Here is a 10,669-nt window from a genome sequence, read left to right on the forward strand (position 1 = left end):
TTAATAGGAATAATGTCAAAACTGTATCCCAGATCATTACAGATGAAGCTTTAAGGAAGAAAAAAAAATTATACTGGAAGGGAAGCCCTAGAGCATTCCAAGAAATGGCTGACTTGAAAAGCTCCTAGGAAATGATTCACACTGACCAAGCAAAACAAACATGAAAACTTCAGCATTCCTTAAAAAGGACTTTTGACTGTGCAGAGGGAAGCTCTCAGAAAGTAGTTATATAGAAAGATAGAGGCCCATTTGGTGAGAGAGAGAGAGCCTCCACATGAATATAGGAAATGTACAGAAAATATGATGTTAATATAGCTAAATTAGGTGCATTTTCCTTTTGTCACCGGTCTTTCATAAAAACCTATAGCATTGTTGTACGTTTTAGTGGTTTAAATGCCTTTTATTTACATTTTGCCATAATCTGGTTCAGATTGTGGTCATTAAAATATGTATGGTTAGCAGCAAGCCATTCTATATCAACAGATATAGTGATCCTTAAAACTGGGGTCCTAACAAGTTCAAAACTCCCCTAAATAGTGATGCAAGAAATTTATAGGTTAAAAAAAATATTCCATGTAAGATACATAGATAAGAGACTATATCACAAGAACAAGAGAGGAAAAACAATTTTTTTTCAGTAATAACTGTGTGGCAATGTATTAAGGAGGGATCCCAAGGGAATTGTGCAAGAGTACTATAGTCAAGGTAGTTTCTGTTCCTACTGCCCAGCTGCTTGAAGCACAGTCTATTAAACAAGCAATAAAAAGTGTTTTGAAGGAATAGTCAGGGAGAGGCATTCAATTTACTGAACACACAAAAAAGAAAGTTTTAGCAGAAAATTTCTCCTGGAGAATAAAAGATTAGATATCACAGGGATTTTTAAAATAATAAAAAAAAAATCTTTGCCTAACTAAGGACTTCTTCATCCAGCAACAGTTAAAGCTCTTGCTGTAACTGCAAAGAGAGAAACAACCTATTGCTCTTCAAAACAGCCAAGTTTATAGTTCTGGAAAAGGCCTTGAAGAATGAGAGTGCTGTTAATATAACATACTTGGAGGGATCTGCTCGGGCAGAGCAGGAATTTATCCTTGAGTGGGAAGGTGCAGAGGGCCTCTCGTTAGTGAGAATTCTGCACTATTTACTTGCAAGCATACTGCCTGGAAATGATGACTCTTCTGCCATGATTAACATAGAATGGCTAAAATCAGACAAGTTGCAGATGCAGCTGCCACTGTCAACAGGCCCAGGGTAGCTAAGGACTAAGATCTGCTAGTTGACACATACTGGGAAGCCTGAGGAGGTAGAGGAGGTATAGAATGAGGATCAGCTCTGCTGAATAAGACCACCCTCAACATAGAAATCACACAGTGACTTTATATGCCAGGAAATGAACTTTTCTGTGTAGAAAACTTTGTGCTAATGGCTACCTGCCATTGCAGGTAGAAAATCACAGAGAAAATCCTCATGGAAAATTGTGTCCAGGCAGAGAGGTACCACAATGATGTAAGGGATTGTCAGGAAGAGACCTAAAGACCTTTATCACAGTACTTAAGCAGCCACTGTATTACTGTTCTCATTTAAAAGCAAGAGAGCTTCTGAAATGATCAAGAAATGATTATTCTTCATTCTAGCAGGTCAGGTGAAATAGGTACTGCTGCAGTTGCTGGGACTACCCCACAAAAGCTGATAAGGAAATTTGCTTCCTGGGAACTCCTACAAATTTCCTTTCTCAGATGGTCAAAACAACGCTTTAAATGGTCCTTGTGGTCGTTATGAGCCAAATCATACCAGATGGAGAAAAATACCCTGCCTCTACTCCTAGCAAGAAATTCTGTTACCTAATGTCTAAAAGCAACTGATTTTTGTAATGTGGGACCTGAATTCTTAACACAAGTCCTGTTGGATCAATCTCCCAAGAGAAATCTTTGTAGACAGAGTGACAGCTTTTATGATCCTTAYTTTTAAAGAATTATAAAATAATGAATTTGGCTTCCTATTATCCAGAAATAAATCACTTCATAGACATTTTCTTCAAAATGCTTAAAGTTCAATTGGATATATATACATATATATATTTATATATACATATATATATATACAACCAGAAAGATTGTGATAGCAGCAGAGTGTTACCTTATTTATCATCTGTCTACCACAATTTACTTCAGGAGTCTACATTGTTTATCRGTTTAAACACCTTTACAAAAAGAAATACCAGAAGTCTTCAGACCTTAGATCTTAGTGGACACTTTTTTTTAAAAAAAAAAAAAAAAAAAAATTAAACTGAAGGAAGAACTTTACATATGCAGAGGATTATGTGTTGATTTAAAATCCACACTAGACCTGTCTAGTCTAGTCTGAAGTCTGAAGGAGTGGTACAGCTGAAATAGTTGCAAGAATTCCTTTGAAGTGGAAGATCTACTGTTAGTCTTAATCCTTGCAAACTTCTTTAAGATGCAAAATTCTTGGGAGGGGAGCCTTTAAGGAAATGAGCAGGTTAATGAATCGACCTACAATGTCAGGAAATGGCACAGTCAGGCTGTACCACWAACTGTGCACATTAATAGTTTGAAAACCTGTTACAGATGGAAACAGATTATAAACATGGCATGCAGGAAAGAGAAGGGGTCTCAAACTCCTCTTCTTCCAGATTTACTCACCAATAAAGGGAAACTCATTCAATAACATAAATCTGTTCTACAGACCAAAAATTCAATAGAAGGAAATATTTTTGATAAAATATCAGGCTTTGATGAAGATATCTTATTAGACAAAGATGCAGCCAGAAATAGGAGGTCATAGAGGTTTGAAAAGCAGCTCTTTGATCATTGCAATTAAGGACAAGGGCAATATTAAACAGCCTTGGTGATCTTGTAAGAACAGTTTGGAAATTTAGTTTTCATATGATTTGCCAAAGGCTCAGCACAATAACGGGTTTTGATTTATTTCTTTTCTTCAGGGTAGATAATATACTAGAAACTTAGAAGAGCTTCAGCCATCTCAGCCAAACTTCCATTGGATTTGATCAGCTTAAATTAGCAGATTCTGCTCAAAGTGTTCAAATCTGCATCCATCTTAGATAATTTGGGAGAACAAGATAGTGCCTCCGGGACTGATCCATGTAGAATTTACATTTCAGAAATCAATCAAACAAAAGTTGGGAGGACTGCATTATTTTACCTGTGATTATTTTGGTGACAATTGTTTACAGAAGCAGCTGCAAAGAATACACACAAGTTGGATTTATCTTTGAAAAGCTGTATTCTGGTTATTAGAAGAGCATCTGAAGCAGTCACAGTTAATCACTTTGGCCAACAGCCTGAGGAAAGGAAAAGGGGAGGGAATTACTCCCTTGTCCCAGAAGGAAAGATACTGCAGATTGAGTTACTGAAAGCCAAAAATCAATGACAAAGAAAGTTCTTTGGATAGTAGAACCATGGTGAGAAGTGTGAATCTTGGAGGTGTCAAACAGGAACCAATTTTTATTATCCAGTTTTTACAGGAAGTTATTTCGACAATATTTTCAGCATAAATAAATAAACATGGAATTTACCTCATATAACTGTATGAATAAATAAATCAGTGAAGGCAGGACACTGCAATAAGGTCAAAAATGGAAATGTGTTGTTGCTTTTGTTTTTGTTTTCCTTTCTTGGATATTTGTGGGAAATTGCTGAAAAATGTGAAGCTTGCAGCTTCCTACTTGATTTAAGATGCAGCAAAATTTTGAAATTTAACTATACATTTTGAGACTAGAGTTTCCTTTTTCTCCACAGTTCTAGGCTTGACTTCAGTGGAATGACTTCTGGTTCAACAATATAGCAATAAAATCAGTATTATATCCTTCTTTTTGAAATTATTTGTTTTGATAACTTCTCAGATTTCTTTATCAATGGCATAACAAATAGTTTTGGGAAATTTTCCATTTTTTAAAATAAAATCAAAACAAAATTATGTAATTGAGATTTTATGTTTTTGCTTCACACTTTAAAAGTATCTGTGTAAAAAGGCTTGAAAATCATTTCTGATTGCCTCTCAAATGCTCAGTAGCAAAAGCAAAACAAAGATCTGACAAAATACTTTAAAAAATCATGACTTTGATACTTAATTTGAATATTTGATGGCTTTAGTCATGACTTTTGTAACCCACGGACTTGATAATATTTTCACTGAATCAGTTCATTCTATCCCAGGTGGAGACATTCYCTTCCCCAATTTCCTGATCCAGTAGGGCAGAGTTAAACTGTATTTTTGTTTCTTAGAAGATATGTGGAGTTTTAATAATTATTTAACATAATGGTTTATTTATGTTTCTCTARAAGTGTTGTTATTAGTTCAAAGTTTAAATAAATTCAGAAACAGAAATATAAACATATTCTGAAGCACTGAAAATGGCCTTGCATTCAAGGCTGTGTTATACAATATTGAGTATTACATAGCTTTCAGCAAAGCTCTGAGAGGCCCTTCAAACCATGGGTTAATTAAAAACTACATTTAAATCTTAACATCTTGGGCACATTGCTTTTCCCTTACTTATGCCAAAATACAGACTATAAGGTTTCTTTGTAAAGGAATCACTCTAAATGCTAAAAAGCTTTCATAGATACTATCAAACCTTTAATGTTTTAGCAAGAGATCCATGTGATGAACCATGGGGTGGACTACATGCCCTGTTACTATTTTCTCCTCTTTATTTCTCTTGTTCTCTTCTGATTTTACAGTTTTCAWCTTTCATGCCTAATGTGGCTTGTGCAATCGTTCTGTTTTTATAATAAGCGGCACTGCTATTAACACAGCTCTGAATGGAATTTGGTTTTCTTTCTGCTTTATCATTGCAATGCACTGTTGCTCCTTATTCAGCATGGTCTACAAATATTTCACAGATGTTTTTCTTGCAGCACAACTTATCGTTTTTGGATAGATTTTTTTAGAAAATGAATATTTTGTGTCCTGTGTCTGTCTGGYTGATGGTCACTTGCAATTTTTAAAAAATTCATTGGTCATTTTTAAACAACTGTGAGAATATAAGTCTCRGAGACAACAAGATGTTCACAAGTTTGTGAAAATTGGTGACTAGGTAGAGAATAAAGACACTCTAAATGCTGCTTCATAAGGAAAGCTAGATGGAGCTCAGCCAGCTGGTCACTGTGCAGTCATGCACTGGCTGGCTAATCACATGTGTATCTTTGAATCACCTAAACTAGTTTTTTGCTTTCTGGCTGACAAACTCCTCATTTAAATGGTGATTGGTAACATAGGAGGAACTCAGAGTCCTCTGCAAACACAATAGAGGTATTGCAGAGGTGGGCTTTAAAGCAATAGAAAGGACATCTTGGAAACAGGAGGGAAAAAGAAAGGGAGAGAAGAACAGAAAAAGTTATGTGTGTATGAAATAAATTTGTAGAATTTCCTGTTCATTAATTGTCCATAAAACACTTCTTTGTGGAGGGAGAATCCTGGCAGGGAACTTGTGTTTTACAAGAGCTTGGACTATCTTTGGGGGAAGAATTCTGTGATATCATAACTTAAAGATTCTACAAAATTTGAGTTAGATAAAAGAAGCAACAGGGAACTAAGAGGAAGGAGAAAGAATAGGAAGCATGGAGAGAAGCAGATACAGRCTTGCAATACTTCTTTATGCTTGGAATATTACATCTTCAACATACCAACTGTGTAAACACCAGGAAGAAGGGAAATTACTGAAGTACCAAAACTAAAAAGTTGCTAATAAACAGACTTTTTCTTTAACAAAAGCAAAATATTTAAAGTAGCATATAGATCCAGTAGCATAAGTCAAACTGAGCATAGCTTTGGAAAATAAACTTTAAAGAATCCTTACCAGGTAAATTGACAAAATAATCTAATGCTGTTTATAGACATATGTACATGGATTCTAAGGTCATAGAAGCGTGTATAGAATATACTCTTCCACTAGTTAAAAACTTAATTATCCGACTTAAAAAAAAAACAGTTTTGTATTATTTCTGAGATGGGAAAAAAAATTGCATTCAAGAAAAAAAGAAAGAGGAATATGGGGAACATCCAGCTGAGCGGTGATAAGAAGTAAAGCAACATGTTCTGGAATTTGTTTTTGCTGCATTAAAAGTCTTTTTTGAAAACAACTTCAAATCATTCATTTGATTATTGAACGAATGAAAGCAACACAGGTAGGCTTTCCTCTCAAATTCTATTGACATTTTCTTCAGCTTTTTTAAACTCCAATTTCTGTAATTTTAGAGATTTTGGACGAATATGTATTCAGTTATGTTAGCTATTTGAAAATTCAACAGAATTCCAATGATTTAAAATATATTTTTTGAAGGCTTACTCATTTCAGGCTATCTGTTCAAGAATATGTTTTCTTTTAAAGTAGAAAGCCTGTAAACTGTTAAGTAGAAGTAATAATAATATAAAAAATGCTTTCTTTTTATCTACAGGTTTTTCTCCTTTAAAAGAAGAGGCATTTTCTTTGCTGTGAAGGCTGGTTGCTTTTAATCACCTAATGACAATTAATTAGATGAAAACAAAGCCCATTAACCCACTATAAATCTACAAATACATTAAGTGAGTATTCCTGATACTGTGAGACAAGATATATTTAGACATCCATGCACACATACACAAAAATATAAAAAAACAGAGACTGCCCTTCCAAAAAAAAAAAAAAAAAAAGGAGAGCGAGAGAAGAGAGAGAGAGAGAAAAGGAGCAAACTTTTTGTCTTTGAGGATGTCCTTAATTTAAGTATTGAGCACTAGGCTGTAGCATTTAAGGAAACCCAATAAGGATTCTATTTAAGTAATAAAAATATGGAAGGTGCCCTATGGGACAGAGATGCATTAAAGCATCATATTTAAATATGATGTAACTTCCTTTAATATGTACTTTCTATTACATTTGTCCTTCAGCTGGATTTAAGATCCCTGAGCCTTTATGTGAGTGATGAATTGGCATATAAAATACACCTACATGAGACAACATGCTTCTTAGAGAAGTATTGAGTGATCTAGGGTATCTACTGTCTTAAAAATGAACAATGATTCACCARATTTTTCACTTAGGGGCAGTATCTCAATATAAGACTTAACTAATCAATTACTTTAAATGTTGGTAAAGTTAATGATTCAGAATCTGTTCAGAAAAAAAAAAATAAGCCAGAGCATGAGAATAAGACTTTAGCAAAGACTTATGAGAAATGCAATCTTGTTAGGGAAGCCAGCCATCACACCAATAAGGATAGTGTCTTCTAAAGTGGAACTGACAGGTTGTAAATATTTCTCAGAAACAGATTTTCCCTATCATCTGAGTTAAAGTTGCTGAATCACTGTAGACACTATTACCTACTTCGGCCTTGTTTTCCACCACAACCTTCTCTTCAAGAGGCTTTATTTAGACTGAGTCATATATCTTCAATTGGAGAGGGATAATAGTAGGAAATTAAAATAATTAATTTTTAAATACACTTTTAATTCCATTTAGGGAGCATGTATCAGAAGCCTTTTAAAGCATTCTGAATACACCTATGCTATCTGTTCCATGCAATATTTTTTTTCTGGTTATCTTCCTATGGTATAACCATAGTTTAATACGTATCGTTACAACAAACAATTATTCTGAATAGAATGAGATATTTGTGACTCTAATGTAAAGAAACAATATAGAGAAATACACGCCTGGTATGACAGCAGAGGTCTTGAGAATCAGGCCACAGTATGCAGTGTAGAGGAGTCCAGGCATGGAGTGAGAAGAGATGAGGCACAGGCTGGCACTGGAGCCTCCATGGCTATAAACATCTCACTAGCAGTTGGTTAAAGAAACACAGACATGGTCAAAACTAGCTTTAGGGGTGACAGAGACACAAAAGAACAAGTAGACAAAGRCAATAAAGAACATCTAACATACATATGTAGGCAATTTGGATGTAATGTAGGCATGCAAAACAATGAAGAAAAAAGAAGGTGTAAAAYACATTGGCAAAGATATAAATGTGACCCTAGGAGATCCTAAAGTGAGGAAGAAGATGYCATCAATATCAACAGCATACTCTTGTCAGCAACGGATTCCAGATGCTGCTGATTTGCTGTAACTAATTCCACCAAAGAGAAGGATCTTGGGAGACTGTGGAAGGAAGAGCTTACCAGAAAAAGGTGTAGAAACTAGAAAGTATATGCACAACAGTTTTAACTGTATTACTATTGTCGAGGGTTTTTTTTTCTGTATGTTTAGCCTCCTCTTTATTTTCTTTATTTTCATCTTTTTCTGTAATAGATCTCAACTCTTTGATTAGACGGTTAAGATTTTGYTTATCCTAATAATGAATTATTGAATTTACATACAAACTTTATTTTCTTTTCATCTATAATGATTTTAAGTATAAATGTGGATATTGTGACAATATTCCACTGAAGTTTGCATATGATTATTGAAATCCTATGGAGTCCACATATGAGATCATAGAAATCTCTGTGCTAAARTGGTAAACTAGATTCATATCTTCTTCCAACATGCATATAGATGAATTTAATGTCTTTCAGTAGAATGATATAGTAAAGATATTTCTTTTTTGGTGCTTATCCTACATAGGTCAGTAAAATAYRTATCTTTTGTCCCATTATAAGTGAAAATCAGCAGGTTTGCGGACTCATTAGCATTCTCATTTCAGAATGTCTTTTTTTTTTTTTTTTTTCCTATCCACTAGATCACACTGAAGGCTAGAATCCAGCTAGAAGATTGTATATACATTTACAGAAGAAATCCTAACTGACCTAGATGGCCTTCCACAGAATCTGACAATGGGTTTAGCATGCTTTTGGCTAACGATGTGTTTCTACACTCAGGATTCAGCCCAGACCTTGCTGAAGCTGTTAGAATAATTCTCTCTGAAGAAGGTTGTAACAGTATCTACAGACCATTCCAGCCCTTTTAAACTCCCATGCAAACTCCATGCAGTTTGATAATATCTTTATTAAAAAGAGATGCATTCACATGCTCTTAAAGGATAATAATTCAAAAATATAAATATAAATTATATAATACGTAAAAGCTAGAGCCTTTAACATTGACTCCAGATTTCCCCCAAAGCTCCAAAAACTTTTGTTTTTCTCAGTTTAACTCACCACCCTAATTATTTTTGAAGAACAGAAAGGATGTAGTAATTCACAACTTGAGTTTAAGTCTGCTCTGTGCCGTTCATGTTCTTCAAAGGCATAAACACCCTGCAGCTCATCCAGCAGGGACCCATTTGCTGATTCATGTGTGCCAAACTGAGTCACAGAGGCATATGCGGCAAGTAGGATCCCTGAGGCCTGGAAACAGTCCATTGCACTGGTCTGATCCTGCCCCTTCACGGCACCCACTGAGACGCGGCTGGGGTTGCCATCAGAGAGGACTGAAAGGGTCCATCAGATTTTTTCTCTCCCCACCTCTCCAGCTCACCTGAGAAACACTGACACATGAAATAATATGCCATATACTCTGTGTGATCTGCTCCAGCCAGGGCATCCAAGCAAATCAAAGAGAGCAATACCAAAGACCTATCAGGACCGAAGCAGCTTATACACAAAAGGGCTGGAAATCAGCATGATGGATAGACTTTTCTAAAGTGGATGTTTCTGAAACACAATTTTTAAATAATTAGGAGAAATACCTATAAATAAAATTGTGAAGGCCATCATGTTCATTAGAAAAATACAACTGTATTTTACAGCAAGCAATAAATTCTAATATAAGGAAATTCTTATTTGAAACATTTAGTACTCTGTATTAACAGTAATGCTGTTAACTTTCTTATTTGTAACTTCTSTATTTGCTACTGTTATTTCAATCTCGTTCTTCAGCAGCTATCAAAAGCTAAAAGGATGAGAGCATGTCATCCTTTACAATCAATGCAGTTAAGGCCATCATCTGACAGTGCTTTCTGCACAATTTCAAATTAAGATCAGCCTTGGAAACTCACAGGTCTACCTTATCTTCTGATCAAACTCTGTTTACTGGATTATAGGGGCAAAAATGCATCTCTAAACAATTTCTCTTTACCTTYTACAACAAGCCAGAGGAATGTTTACTGTGAAATTTTGTTTTGTTTTTAACTGACAGACATGCAATTTTCCAAAATTGCTGTAACTTAGTAGACACTAGTATTATTACCGAAAGAAATATGGCAGGAATCCTATCAAAAAACACAGTATGTAAATAAACAGTTAAAATTGCAGTAAAATGCATCTGAGTATAGAGGAAGAATCAAGGCTCTCCCACTGCCTGGCATTGTCTACTTTTGAAATAAGTGATTTCACTACTTTTACAGAATTTTAATTCAGACTTTGTTTTCTTGTTGCCTATAGGAAGGCATAGGAATTGAGGGGAAGAGAAAAACACTATTTAAAAAAATCCTTTATACAAAAAACATATACTTTGTTATGTAGCATCTTTGTGTRTGATACAGAGCAGAACCTTAATCTTTGGAACTACAGTGGAAGCAGAAACAGGAGACATTTTAACCACAGAGTTAACATATTTGGCAGAAGGAGACCACTGCTATCCAACAGCTGGGAAGTACTGTAGGGTACAGGGTCTAGTTAGCACAAGGCCACGATGTGTACCTGGTGAAGGAACTAGTTCTTAGAGCAGTCCATAGATGACTTACCTCTTCTTTTTTTTTTTTTTTTTTTTTTT

This window comes from Rhea americana, unplaced genomic scaffold, assembly GCF_003343005.1.
Source record: "Rhea americana isolate MKP2758 unplaced genomic scaffold, rheAme1 scaffold_5, whole genome shotgun sequence".
Lineage (NCBI taxonomy): Eukaryota > Metazoa > Chordata > Aves > Rheiformes > Rheidae > Rhea > Rhea americana.